This window comes from Pleurodeles waltl, chromosome 5 (genome assembly GCF_031143425.1).
Source record: "Pleurodeles waltl isolate 20211129_DDA chromosome 5, aPleWal1.hap1.20221129, whole genome shotgun sequence".
Lineage (NCBI taxonomy): Eukaryota > Metazoa > Chordata > Amphibia > Caudata > Salamandridae > Pleurodeles > Pleurodeles waltl.
The window spans coordinates 1,767,419,287-1,767,433,839 of record NC_090444.1 but is presented as its reverse complement, the minus strand read 5'-3'; the positions used below and the strand labels follow the sequence as shown (position 1 = coordinate 1,767,433,839).

Here is a 14,553-nt window from a genome sequence, read left to right as displayed (position 1 = left end):
GTCGAACTCTTACCCGAGTGCCCCAATGACGTCGAATGCGAGAACGAGGTCTTGGGGCTCCAGGAGCAGTGCCGCAACCACCACCTACTACGGGACCGTGACCTCCTCGGAGTCGAGCCGACCAAAGATGGCTGTTGGGCCACCAGAGGTTTGAGGTCTCTCTCCCTCAAGGCCTTCGGAGCCATGGCCAGTCAGTCGGAACACGACGTTGAATCGTGGTCCTTCTCAAGACACCAGAGAGAGACACTGTGCGGATCCGTGACCGACATGGTGCGATGACATGCACCACATGGCTTGAATCCTGTCTTTCTCAAAGACATGTCAAACAATCGAGAAAAAACCTCAACAAACATTGAAGGAGTAGGGTAGCTCTTCCCAGATCTGCGCTTCACCGGCGCGGGAGGAAAAGAACTGACATACGTGTGCTGGGGTGGTGCCTATATAGAAGACTGACGTCACAGACGGCTCCAATGACGCTGCCGACGCCACACTGAGCCGGACGACGCACGCAGATCCGAACGACGCCATCCAACAGTGCGCACAGGGTACTGCTCAGCAGAAAAATTCTGGAATCGAAGCGGACGCCAGGTAATTCCAAGGTAAGGAATCTGCAGCTAGAAGTCTATCAGATAGGCATTTGCATGATTTACATTTAAGTTAGCGAATATATAAAATAAGCAGAGTTTCTGTTTCAGGGATTTGCCACTGAAGGTTACATAAACAGTGAAATGCAGCAAGTTTGGAAATTATGTACAATCTAGAATTATGGATAAATTGATCAGAACATAGAATTCTAACAAGGTAATGATTAAATAAAGATTGTGCATTTTCGGATTAATTCAGATTGTGACTAAGGAGGTAACTTTCTGTATTTTAGGATTTGAGTTAAGGCTGCATTTTTTTTCTTAACTTTTATATTTTGGACTGCAGTTAAAGGGAGAACAAGCCTTAGCAGAGCCAATAGATTTGAATTGCATTATGAGCCCTGACAATATTTTTTAAAGGCTAGTGCAGTGAAAAACAAAAACCAATGCTTTACATAATCTATACATCTGAGGAAAATTTAATGCCTCGTGATTCAGTTTACTTTTCACACGTTTTCTCATACAATGCAATGCAAGTTTTCAGTAGGAGACAATTGTAGGCGATGGAGCCTATAGCATCAGGTGAGAATGAAAATGTCACTTACCCAGTGTACATCTGTTCGTGGCATTAGTCGCTGCAGATTCACATGTTTCGCACAGTCCGCTGCCTGGTGTTGGGCTCGGAGTATTACAAGTTGTTTTTCTTCAAAGAAGTCTTTTTTGGTCACGGGACCGAAGGACTCCTCCCTCTTCGGCTCCATTGCGCATGGGCGTCGACTCCATCTTAGATTGTTTTCCCCGCAGAGGGGGAGGATGGAGTTGTTTGCTATAAATAGTGCCCATGCAATGGAGTGAATACGTATGTACATAAAAAGTTTATAATAATTATTTACAAATGTACAAATGTTTAAGATCTACTTCTAAACGGCTACAGGCTTCCCGGGGAGGCGGGAGGGCACATGTGAATCTGCAGCGACTAATGCCACGAACAGATGTACACTGGGTAAGTGACATTTTCAGTTCGATGGCATATGTTGCTGCAGATACACATGTTTCGCATAGACTATAAAGCAGTTACCTCCCCTAAAAGCGGTGGTTTAGCCTGTAGGAGTTGAAGTAGTTTGGAATAATGTTCTTAGTACAGCTTGGCCCACTGTAGCTTGTTGTGCATTTAGTACGTCTACACAGTAGTGTTTAGTAAATGTATGAGGCGTAGACCAGGTTGCAGCCTTACATATTTCGCTCATAGGAATGTTTCCTAGAAAGGCCATTGTAGCACCTTTCTTTCTGGTTGAGTGTGCCTTTGGTGTAATAGGCAATTCTCTCTTGGCTTTAAGATAGCATGTTTGAATACATCTGACTATCCATCTAGCAATGCCTTGTTTAGAGATTGGATTTCCTATGTGTGGTTTTTGAAAAGCTATGAACAGTTGTTTTGTTTTCCTGATTAGCTTTGTTCTGTCAATGTAGTACATTAGTGCTCTTTTGATGTCTAATGTATGTAGTGCCCTTTCAGCCACGGAATCTGGTTGTGGGAAGAACACTGACAATTCTACTGTTTGATTTAAATGGAATGGTGAGATTACTTTTGGTAGAAATTTTGGATTTGTTCTTAGAACTATTTTATTTTTGTGTATTTGAATAAATGGTTCTTGTATGGTAAATGCCTGTATTTCACTTACTCTTCTGAGGGATGTGATTGCAATGAGAAATGCGACTTTCCAGGTTAGATATTGCATTTCACAGGAATGCATGGGTTCGAAAGGTGGACCCATGAGTCTTGTTAAGACGATGTTAAGGTTCCATGAAGGAACTGGTGGTGTTCTTGGTGGTATAATTCTTTTTAGCCCTTCCATGAATGCTTTAATAACTGGTATTCTAAATAGAGACGATGAAGGAGTAGTTTGTAGGTAAGCAGATATTGCTGCGAGGTGTATTTTTATAGATGAAAAAGCGAGATTTGCTTTTTGCAAATGTAGTAAGTATCCCACTATGTCCTTTGTAGAGGCATGCAATGGTTGGATTTGATTGGTATGGCAGTAGCAAACAAATCTTTTCCACTTAGATGCATAGCAGTGTCTAGTGGAAGCTTTTCTAGCTTGTTTTATGACCTCCATACATTCTTGTGTGAGGTCTAAGTGTCCGAATTCTAGGATTTCAGGAGCCAAATTGCCAGATTCAATGATGCTGGGTTTGGATGCCTGATTGTGTTGTGTCAACAGATCTGGTCTGTTGGGTAGTTTGACATGTGGTACTAGTGAAAGGTCTAGTAGAGTTGTATACCAAGGTTGTCTTGCCCATGTGGGTGCTATCAGTATGAGTTTGAGTTGGTTTTGACTCAACTTGTTTACTAGATATGGAAGGAGAGGGGGAAAAGCGTATGCAAATATCCCTGACCAACTCATCCATAGAGCATTGCCTTGTGATTCGCGGTGTGGGTACCTGGATGCGAAGTTTTGGCATTTTGCGTTTTCTTTTGTTGCAAACAAATCTATCTGGGGTGTTCCCCAAATTTGAAAGTACTTGTTCAGAACTTGGGGGTGAATTTCCCATTCGTAGACTTGTTGGTGGTCTCGCGAAAGGTTGTCTGCTAGTTGGTTTTGGATCCCTGGAATAAATTGTGCTATTAGGTGAATGTTGTTGTGAATCGCCCACTGCCATATTTTTTGTGTTAGGAGACACAATTGTGTTGAGTGTGTTCCTCCTTGTTTGTTTAAATAATACATTGTTGTCATGTTGTCTGTTTTGACAAGAATGTATTTGTGTGTTATTATGGGTTGAAAGGCTTTTAACGCTAGAAATACTGCTAACAGTTCTAGGTAATTGATATGAAATTTTGTTTGGTGTACATCCCATTGTCCTTGAATGCTGTGGTGATTGAGGTGTGCTCCCCACCCTGTCATGGAAGCATCTGTTGTTATAACGTATTGAGGCACTGGGTCCTGAAATGTCCGCCCTTTGTTTAAATTGTTGCTGTTCCACCATAGAAGCGAGAGGTATGTTTGGCGGCCTACCAACACCAGATCTTGAAGTTGACCCTGTGCCTGTGACCATTGTGATGCTAGGCACTGTTGTAAGGGTCGCATGTGTAGTCTTGCGTTTGGGACAATGGCTATGCATGATGACATCATGCCTAGAAGTTTTAGCACAAATTGCTTGTATCTTTTGGTTTGGAAACATAGCACTTATTACCTTGTGGAATGCTTGCACTCTTTGTGGACTTGGAGTGGCAATTCCTTTTGATGTGTTGATGGTTGCCCCTAGATATTGTTGTGTCTGACACGGTTCGAGGTGTGACTTTGTATAGTTGATGGAGAAACCCAGTTTGTGAAGGGTTTGTATGACATATGTGGTGTCGTTTGTGCACTTTTTTACTGTGTTGGTCTTGATTAGCCAATCGTCTAGGTAAGGAAACACATGTATCTGTTGTCTCCCGATATGTGCTGCTACTACTGCTAGACATTTTGTGAATACTCTTGGTGCAGTTGTTATTCCGAATGGCAACACTTTGAATTGGTAATGTATTCCTTTGAATACGAATCTTAGGTACTTTCTGTGAGAAGGGTGTATCGGTATATGAAAGTACGCATCTTTTAGGTCTAATGTGGTCATGTAATCTTGCTGTTTGAGCAGTGGAATGATGTCTTGTAGTGTGACCATGTGAAAGTGGTCCGATATGATGTAGGTATTTAGTGTCCTTAGATCTAATATTAGTCTTAATGTTTTGTCTTTTTTTGGAATTAGAAAGTACAGGGAGTAAACTCCTGTGTTTTTTTGTTGTACTGGTACTAACTCTATTGCATCCTTTTGCAGTAGTGCTTGAACTTCTAGTCCTAAAAGTTCTAAATGTTGTGGTGACATTTTGCGTGTTTTTGGAGGGATGTTTGGTGGGAATTTGTGGAATTCTATGCAATAGCCATGTTGGATTATTGCTAATACCCAATTGTCTGTTGTAATCTGCTGCCAAGATTGGTAGAATTGGCGTAGTCTTCCCCCCACTGGTGTTGAGTGAAGGGGTCGTGTGACTTGAAAGTCACTGTTTAGGTGGAGGTGTTTTTGGAGTCTGGAATCTTCCCCTACTCCTTGGGAATTGACCCCCTCTATATCCCCTGAAACCTCCCCTTTGGAATGAACCCGGATATGGTGTGGTTCTTGTTTGTTGGCTGGTGGTGTCTGTGGGTTGGCCACGAAACCCCCCTCTAAATGGAGTTTTTCTAAAAGAGCCTCTGCTGTGCGGGGAGTAGAGTGCGCCCATGGCTTTGGCCGTGTCTGTGTCCTTTTTAAGTTTTTCAATGGCTGTGTCCACTTCAGGGCCAAAAAGTTGTTTCTCGTTGAAGGGCATATTAAGGACAGCCTGCTGGATTTCAGGTTTGAAGCCTGAAGTGCGGAGCCAAGCGTGTCTCCTTATGGTGACAGCAGTGTTGACTGTTCTCGCTGCAGTATCGGCTGCGTCCATTGAAGAGCGGATTTGATTGTTTGAGATCGTTTGTCCCTCTTCAACTATTTGCTGCGCCCTTTTTTGGTATTCCTGGGGAAGATGGTCTATGAGAAGTTGCATCTCATCCCAGTGTGCGCGGTCATATCGGGCCAGCAGCGCTTGAGAATTTGCGATGCGCCACTGGTTGGCTGCCTGTGATGCTACTCTTTTTCCTGCCGCATCAAATTTTCTGCTTTCTTTGTCCGTAGGTGGGGCGTCGCCAGATGTATGGGAATTTGCTCTTTTGCGAGCTGCCCCTACTACTACGGAGTCAGGTGGTAACTGCGAAGTAATAAACACTGGGTCTGTGGGTGGTGGTTTGTATTTCTTATCCACCCTTGGGGTGATGGCTCTTGATTTTACGGGCTCTTCAAAAAATTTTTTGCGTGCCGTAACATCCCTGGTAGCATTGGGAGACATTGATATTGGCTATGTGTAGCCGAGAGGGTGTTAAATAAAAAATCATCCTCTATAGGATCGGAATGCAGTTGGACATTGTGGAATTCTGCTGCCCTAGCCACCAGTTGCGAGTATGAGGTACTGTCCTCTGGCGGTGACGGCTTTGTGGGGTATGAATCGGGATCATTGTCCAGCACTGGGGTGTCATATAGGTCCCAAGCGTCTTGATCCTTATTATCTTGACTTATGGTAGTTTGCGCTGGTGAGTGCATTTGTGGCGGTGTTTGTGCCGGCGATGCCTGTTGTGGTGGAGAGGGCGGAGGCGTGACTTTTTTAACCACTTTGGCTTGTGGTTGTGCGTCATCCTTGAGAAGTCCGATCCTTCTTTTTCTCATTATTGGGGGAAGGGTTGATATCTTCCCTGTGTCTTGCTGGATGTACAGTGTCTTGTGTGTAGTCTGATTCTACACTTTGGAGCTCTAGTCCAAATCTGTGCATCTGGCCACTTATTCCTTGTTCCTCTGTGTAGGATGGAGGTGTGGAACTTTTCGGCGCCGAGAGAGAATCTTTTTTCGGCTTCGGTACCGACAGAATTTTTGTGGCTTTCGGCAGTGTGTCTCGGTGCCGATGTTTTTCGGTGCCGGCATCTTGTTTTTGCCTCTCGGAGCCGCCATCTCGGCTCCGAGGTTGCTCCATGGCGGTCCCTCGACCGGAGTCGGGTGTCTTCGCTATGGGCGTGCCCTTTTTCGGTGCCTTCGACGGCTCGCCGGTTTTATGGGTCGAGCCATGGCCTGTTGGCAGTGGCGTCCCCTGGGCTTTTGTCTTCTCGATGGTTTTAATTTTCGACGTCTTACTCACTGTTTGTTGTTGTTCGACGTCGGAGTCTCCGGATTCTGATTCCGGAACCGAGAATGTTTCCTCTTCGTCGTCGAAACGTTGTTTTGTCGGCGTGGACGCCATTTGTAGACGCCTGGCTCTTCGGTCCCGGAGTGTTTTTCTGGACCGGAAGGCTAGACAGGCCTCACAGGTATCCTCCTTGTGCTCGGGGGACAAGCACAAGTTACAGACCAAGTGCTGATCTGTATAAGGATACTTACTGTGACATTTTGGGCAGAAACGAAACGGGGTCCGTTCCATCGGCTTCGATGTCGCACGCGGTCGGGCCGACCAGGCCCCGATGGGGGATCGAAGCTACCCCAAAGTCTTCCGATGATCGGTGTCGATGTACCTAACTATCCCGATACCGAACGGAACAATACCGACGCTTTCTTCCGAGATTCTGACTAACTTTCCGAACCGAAACACGGAGCGAAAAGGAATACGTCCGAACCCGACAGCGGAAAAAAACAATCTAAGATGGAGTCGACGCCCATGCGCAATGGAGCCGAAGAGGGAGGAGTCCTTCGGTCCCGTGACCAAAAAAGACTTCTTCGAAGAAAAACAACTTGTAATACTCCGAGCCCAACACCAGGCAGCGGACTGTGCGAAACATGTGTATCTGCAGCAACATATGCCATCGAACATACTTTTCTCAGAGTAGCCAAACCATTTTTTTATAATTAGTACCAGTAGGTCTTGCAAGCATAAAACAAGCACTGGCAAAGTTAATCGGTCTTGCCTTCAAGAGGTATTGGCTTTGTCCATGTTTTAACCAGGCTGTACAGCATGGAGGCTGATAAACAGCCTGGCAGAATTTTAAAACAAGAATGCTAGGACGTTGCCAGTGCTGGCCACGTCATGCATCAACACGGACAGCAGTGTGGCAAGCATCAACGCAGATACTAGGAAGGGCAAGCTTTAACACAGATGAAGGAGGAAAGCAACAGAGTGGGAGGGGGAAGTGGGCAAACAACAATACTGACAGCAGGAAGGAGTAAGCAACAACATGTACGGCTGGAAAGGGCAAGCAACAACACAGACAATGGAAGAGGGCAAGCAACAACATGGACGGCAGGAGCAACAACAGACAGCGGAAGAGGAATAGTAGGAGGGAGAAAGCAAGATGTACAGCAGGTAGGACAACATGAACGCTTGAGGTGGGCAGAAGCATACAGGTGAGAGCTAAAGAGTGCAAGAGGGAATGGCTCACACATATATACACTCAGAGTGCATCAACAAAAAGAAAAGAATAGCTTTCAAACCGCAAGCAGCAGAAGGACACAACTAGTTGGGCCATGCTCCAGGAAAGGATCACACAGCAGAAGGACATGAAGGTCACCCACATTAAGAAATCAGAAGAAAACAAGTGACAATAAATCCAACCAATAGTAAGCAATGGGTGTGCTCTAAGCCTACAGTAAACTACCAAATGTCTTGCAAGAGACGGCATATGTGCTATCTTATGTGAGACCTAAACAGAGAAAATGAAGCAGTGATCAATATTATAACTGCACTCTTAATAAGAAGAAAATCCATACACAGAAACAGTGGAGGGTTGATTCAGAGCAAGAGACCTTTGGAAATTCAGAGATTCCAACATAAAGTGCCTGTACCACAGATGATTATAAGTAAATCAATTTTGTGAGAGGTTCGGTTAAACAAGAGGGGCTTCACAGGTGAAGAATCTTGAATGTAATACAGCAGATTTTTTTTTTTTTTTTTTAATTCTGCTTTTTAATTGCATTTGGTGCTTTAGCATTGCTAGCTATTTTGAATGTATGGACCTATGTAGGATGACTCCTTTTGAATTTGCATTTTCTGCCCATTAAGAAAAAAAATCAGCTCTCTGAAAGATTTGTTTTCGGAGGCACAATAACTTCAGGAAAAGTGTGTAAGGTATTTAGCAACCGCAAAACAATTAAAAAGCCAAAACATAACAAAAATGAAACAAAAAAATAAGAATTATCTATTAAGAAAAGGGATAAACGAATAAAATCCAATCATGGGACCTGGAGAAATTCATTTTTAAAGTTGTTAGGAGAAAAAGTGCCCAGAAACTAGCATTGTGGGATATCAGAAGAGGAAGACACCTGCTGTGAAAGGGTTCTAGAACCTCCAGGGGCAGCTAATCATTCAAGGAGCTGCCCCATAGCATGTGAGGATGCAAAAGATCTGGTTAAAGCACTCTGCTCCTATTCATTCACCCTTCCTTTGTACCATACAGTCTGCGCTTGTCCCCTTGAAAAGTTGAACTACAATTGTATTAAGCTACAAATTCAGGTTTAACCCTTGTTAGCCATGCAGCATTTCTTTTAACCACCGACAGTCATCAGGAAAACAGACAGACGAGAAAAACAGAATCCTGCCAAAAACACCACCCTGACTAGGATCTGGAACAGTTAGAGCCCACCATGTCCTGGTAGGGGGAACGCGGACTGTACCTGACAGACTGTTCTGTATAGACTGCTATCGTGCCACTTCTCATTCTCATGCCCAGTTATTTTGTCATCGTAACGTTTCTGTAACCAAGATTAGAACATTGGAATGTTGGCATGTCCATTGAAGACAATGGACTGCTGCGGGCTTTTACAGGCCGGTAAAAGCCCGCAGCGCCAACATTCCAATGTTCGCTTTGTTCACAGCAACAGCTGTGAACAAAGCCTCACGGAGCCAGAGGGGATTTAAATCCCCTCGGGCTCCGTGAACCTTTTTTTTTTTTGATAGAACATTCTGCCCTGTGTGGCAGAATGTTCTAATAGCCTTAGAACCCGCCGTAGCGTGCTCTACCGGCTATTAAAGTCCCTCTCCCTTGTTAAATGCCCTCGCCTTTGGCTCGGGCATTTAACGCGGGGAGCGGGCCTTTAATAGCCGGTAGAGCCCGCTACGGCGGGTTCTAAGGCTATATTAGAACATTGGAATGCTGGGGGCTCCATTGGAGACAATGGAGTGCTGCGGGCTTTTACTCGCTGGTAAAAGCCCGCAGCGCCAACATTCCAATCTTCTTTGTTCACAGCAACAGCTGTGAACAAAGCCTCACGGAGCTCCGTGAACATTTTTTTTTTTTAATAGAACATTCTGCCCTGTGTGGCAGAATGTTCTAATAGCCTTAGAACCCGCCGTAGCGGGCTCTACCGGCTATTAAAGTCCCTCTCCCTTGTTTAATGCCCTCGCCTTCGGCTCGGGCATTTAACGCAGGGAGCGGGCCTTTAATAGTCGGTAGAGCCCGCTACGGCCGGTTCTAAGGCTATAAAAAGCACGGTTTGCTGAAACGTGTGCTAATAGATACAAATGTTGGTCCCGTTATGAAATTCAGTAGAACCACCAATCAATCTTTTCAAAGCCAATCCTTGAAGCTCCCCGCTGGTTAAGCAGGGGCTGTGGTCATCTCTTCAGGGAGGAGAAGGCCTCTCCAACTCACGTAAGGTCCTCAGGAAATGAGATTCCAAATTAAAACCATACAGAGGAAAACCTGCACTCCTAAAACTAACAGTTTCACAGGGGGTCTTCTTCTCAGGTTTAACTGCACCTTACTCATCCCTACGGTTTTAAAATGCGGTTTAGAAAACACTGTCCGGCCCTACATTGTTTCAATAAAAAGTAAGCAGCAGGATCAGATTGGTTGTTTTGTGGGACAAACAACTAGCATCTTAATGAAAGAAAGTTGGTCGTTCGTATTCATTACGCGAGTTTGCCCTCTAGTGGTCTAATGTGATAATCGGCCTAGCCATGAATGTTAATTTACGATTGAATTGGGTGGGGTGAGTGAGGTGTTTGAGTTTGGCTATTAACTTCAGATTTGTTACGCTTTGTGTGGGGTTTGAGTGATGTGCGTAAGCAGAGATGGTCAGTAACACGTCAAAGAAGAGAATGCCAAGTATGAACCAAAGAGGGCATTTGTTAATTGCACGTGTTTAGTTAACAAAAAATAATGCATTTGGGTAATTGTTGAGAACAGTTTGTGATCGCTATAAAGTAGAAAGGGTAAGAGAAACTGAAATGATGAGTCAGAAAAGGCTGAGGAAAACGGTAAGGAGCTACAATTTTAAAGGAGGAACACAGAAAAAACAGTATTGGCAACGCCAAGAGGTCTGGCTTTAAAGGACTGTTGTGTGGTAATGTGAAACATTAAAAGCAAATGGCATGGGAAGATATGTATTTGCATGTAAGCAAAGAACTGTAGAATAATATTGGCGTAGGTTAAAAGATCTAGGGCCAGATGGAGGAAAAAATCAAATTGCGACTTGCAATTTGCGAGCCTGTGCGACTCGCAAATTGCAAGTCGCAATTTGACATGCAGAAAGGTGTCTCAGACACCTTCTGCAACTCGCAATGGGGTCGCAAAGACCCACCTCATAAATATTTATGAGGTGGGTCGCAGTTTGCGACCCCATTGCGAGTATAGGCACTCGCTAACATGGAGGCCTGCTGACGTCAGCAGGCCTCCATGTTAGCGACCTGCCTTTTAAATAAAGGTTTTTTTTTTGTTTTTTTTTAAGTGCAGCCCGTTTTCCTCACAGGAAAACGAGCTGCATTTCAAAAACATCCGAAACCTTTTGTTTCGGTTTTTTCAGGGCAGGGAGTGGTCCCTTGGACCACTCCCTGCCCTGAAAAAATAATTTGGGGTCCATTCACAAAGGGGAAGGGGTCCCATGGGGACCCCTTCCCGTTTGCGAGTGGGTTACCATCCACTTCAAGTGGATGGTAACTGCGACTCCATTTGCGACCGCGTATGCGGTCGCAAATGGAGTTGCATACCACTCTGACTCGCAAATAGGAAGGGAACACCCCTTCCTATTTGCGAGTCGCAAATGCATATTGCGAGTCGGTAACGACTCGCAATATGCATTTGTGCATTGCAAACCCACGTTTGCGAGTCGCAAACGGCGATTTTCGCCGTTTGCGACTCGCAAAAGGGTTGCTACATCTGGCCCCAAGACAGTTGAACTGTCAAGCCAGACCTAAAAATACATGTAGGTTAATGACTGCCCTTCTCCAATCTGTGCTGCTGTCAGAGAAAAACACAATTATTTTGTGTTTAAGACACTTTAATAGCAATACAATGCCACGTGTTTGCTCCTGAAAGTTCAACACCAGGCAGTTGGATAAATAAACACAATGATCACAGCTGCCAGGAAGGCAAGCACGTTTTTTGTGAAAGCACACTAGTTCTGCCCAATCGAAACATGTACTCCTAGCTCCCAACACGTGAGCAGAGTCAAAGCCCCTCTCCAGCGATGCTCACATAACAGACTGGCAACAGCTGTGCTGCTTCCCTGGACCATACAACGGAAAGGCTTGGCCCTGAAGGAGTGCTTGGCAATATTCATAAACAGAGGAGCGCTTGACGGCAGGCTAGCACCACCCGTTAGGCGGCCCTGAAGAAAGGAACTGCCAAGTGTCCAATGAATGCTCGCATGGGTCGGTCAGAGGAGGAGAGGTGTCATGGGAGGCCGCAGCCTTTCCAAAGAGACAAAGGATGTGAATCTAGTTTCTGTTCATTAAGCGAGAACTTGCCACCTAACGCTGCTTTCAGTGATACTGCCACATCGCCCTGGGGTCTGGCGTCTGAAGAGGCAATGGAGCAGCAGAAACGGTGCACACAACACCTAAATGAGGCGCGCTGTGAAGGGGTCCCGCTCAAAAATGGAAATCTGGAAGAAAAGAATGCAGACGCGGGAAGGACAAAGAACCATCAACTGGTATGAAAAATGCCGGGAATGGCAGCCACAAGGCCGATTCGATTATTCAGTGGAAAGGAGGAGAAAACGTCCGTTAATGGTGTTTCCACGAGGTGACAACTGCATACGCCATTTAAGAGGCTCAGAAAGCAAACGCCCCAGAACAGCTTAGGACGAGCATATCCAGCCCCGGGGATAAACAATTCCACTTCTAAGCAGAATGCTACATTCACAAAGCCAAGTCTAACTCAGGTCCACGCTACTTAGGATCTCTGGTGACTCTACCCTCCCAGCCATGCCAACAATTTCCTTCACTCTGGCAACTGTAATCTCAGGACAGTTCCCGGAATCACGAGAACTTGTCAGGGGAGCCTAGCTTTCTCCTAACTTGGTCCTAAACTGTGGAATTCATAACCCGGCTCAATGAGAACATGAAAATCCCTAAATACGTTTCTAACTGAACTATTGGCACTTTGTTCCTTGATGCCTTACGATACATGCCTAGCGCTGGTAAACCCTGTCTGGTAGCTATGTGCCTTATAAAACTAAATAATAATACGTAATTATAATAAGCATATGCACCAGTGATCTGGGTAATATGGGATTTACTGTCAACTGTTGATCTTCGGTGCTCCCCTTCACTGCATGCCACACAAGATGTGGCGAGTACAACCTATGATCAGTCAGCACACAAAGGGACATCTACCCGCCTTCTTTTTGGGAGAGAAAAATCACTGCTTGAGATTAGAATGTCTCAGTACGTCACTGTCCTTCCAAGAAAAAGTTACCCTTAAAAGAGGAAAATAACACTTCTAAGACTTTCTGCAGGAACCACATGCCAGCATCCGTTTAACTGTGGGTAAGACGGTAGTTCTGGACACCGATTGGTTTGCTAAAGCATACTGCATATGGGATCGCTCACCCTCGAAGTGTTTACTATAAAACGTGGGGTGTTGGAAGAGATGTGCTTTTAGCAAGTTTGCAGGGTGGGTGATTGTTACATTAAGAAACATCGCACAGCTTCACACGGAGAAAAATATCCAACATACTCCAACTTCATAGCAAAGGGTGAAGTTGGACAGTTTGCCCTCTGGAGCAGATAAGCAAACGGAGGCATGTTTTCATTTCGGCTGCACCAAAGCAGGAAGAGCACTTAGAGAAGAATATATGGGGTCTAGGGTGATCTTACAGAGATGGGCTCACAGACGTTTAGCTTTGCAGCCACACAGGTCATCGTGTTTTAACAGTCAGTACAGATGGTATTTAATCTGTAGGGAGAGATTGACAGAATAATTTATAGTAACAGCATTCTGCCTACAAGGCTACCCAACTACTCATGCAATCGATTTCCTGGCCTGCTGTTTGGCGAAACTAGATACTGTTTTAAGCCAGTGTTCTCAAAGTGAGTAACTTCACTGCACTGTTTAACCATGGTTAAGTCACCATGCAGGACAAAGCCTAGGTTTTTGGACATTTTACTTAGGGCAGCCGAATAGCCAAGGGCGCGGTTTGCATGGGTGTCACTTCTGTAGACGGCTTTGTTTTGAATGAGGAATTTCAGTCCCCGATATTAGAAGCTTTATTTCTGAAATCAGACAGTGTTGCTTGGCTCGCTCTTTGTAATTACTCTCGTGAACATGCTTGGTGTAGAACCGAGTTCTTAACCGCACCAGAGTGGAGTTGGCCGCTTTCCATTCCTACCCCCATATTGGGAAAGTTAATATAATGCAGATAGGTAGGTTTACTAATTCGCAGCCCCACTAGCTGGTTCAAAATTTTCCATAGGGTCGGTTTGTGCTAACGACTGGTGAAATTAAGTTGCATACCCTGGGTATATTTCTTGAGAAAGATTGCTTTAGAATTTACGTTTTCGTAAAGGCAGACAATTCGAGAAGATGTCTAAGCTGAGACGGCAGAATTGGCCATCTGGCACAAACAACTTATTGGCACGATAGATTGTGGTTCATTGTCCATGACAGTTTGGAGATACTCCCTAGATTATGTTGAAAGCAGCGTCAAAACAAATAGTTTGCAAGATGGGGGTCAAACTTTCGAACCTGAAAAGCCGACCAGGCACCTACATCTACAGCTTTTTTCTAGGAGTCAAGTGTCGTTTGGGAATTCTTACAACAAGAAAAACACCAAAGACAGTCATTGACAGTACAAGGCATTGCACTATTGATTGGCAATCCAGATTCAGGGTTAAGGTTTGATTCCTCAAAAGGAGTTCGATTTAAAATTGTGTGGCTTTAGCCAGTAAGTGGATATGTCTTATAGGTTAGGCTTCTTGCCCAAGGTGAAGTCAAGAGATTTAGCACTATGGAAGGGCTGCAGTTCAACACTGGGAGAAAATAAAGAAACCGGGTGGAGCACCTAGTAAGGGATGCTATGGACCTGAAGTGACACCATCAAATTAACAGAGCTTGCATGAGTCCGTGTCAGGAAGATGGAAGTCAAACGGATCGCTAGTTTAAGAAACGGAAATGTATCAACTCATTTAATCAAAGGAGCAAACGTGGAGCGTGCCCTGGCAGAG

General features: G+C 44.8%; 1 protein-coding gene across 5 annotated transcripts in view; it reads right to left on the bottom strand.

Moving 5' to 3' along the window:
* Window positions 1-14,553, bottom strand: part of ENAH (ENAH actin regulator) — a 490,360-nt gene that overhangs the window by 280,084 nt on the left and 195,723 nt on the right. The window lies entirely within an intron of this gene.